At 59.0% G+C, this 217-nt stretch overlaps 1 pseudogene; it reads right to left on the bottom strand.

The window, feature by feature from the left end:
- LOC119588231 overlaps nt 1-217 on the bottom strand; it is a 24,377-nt pseudogene that overhangs the window by 8,258 nt on the left and 15,902 nt on the right.

Raw genomic sequence — 217 nt, 5'->3', positions numbered from 1 at the left:
TTACTCCGGGTACTCCCGGGACAACAACACCAGCCGCAATAACACAACAACAAGAGATCACGCAGGACAACCCCAAGCCAACGAACCTCCTTCGGCTGTTTCACCCTGAACTTCACGACGCTGGGATGCAGAGGGTCGAAGTCAGGGATGCTGCAGCCGGGCGTCGTTAGGATGAAGGGACGCGTGTCGTGGCCTGCAAGGAGAGGGAGGGAAGGCG

This window comes from Penaeus monodon, chromosome 23 (assembly GCF_015228065.2).
Source record: "Penaeus monodon isolate SGIC_2016 chromosome 23, NSTDA_Pmon_1, whole genome shotgun sequence".
Classification (NCBI taxonomy): domain Eukaryota; kingdom Metazoa; phylum Arthropoda; class Malacostraca; order Decapoda; family Penaeidae; genus Penaeus; species Penaeus monodon.
The sequence above is the reverse complement of the archived record's forward strand: the minus strand, read 5'-3'. Positions and strand labels throughout refer to the sequence as shown.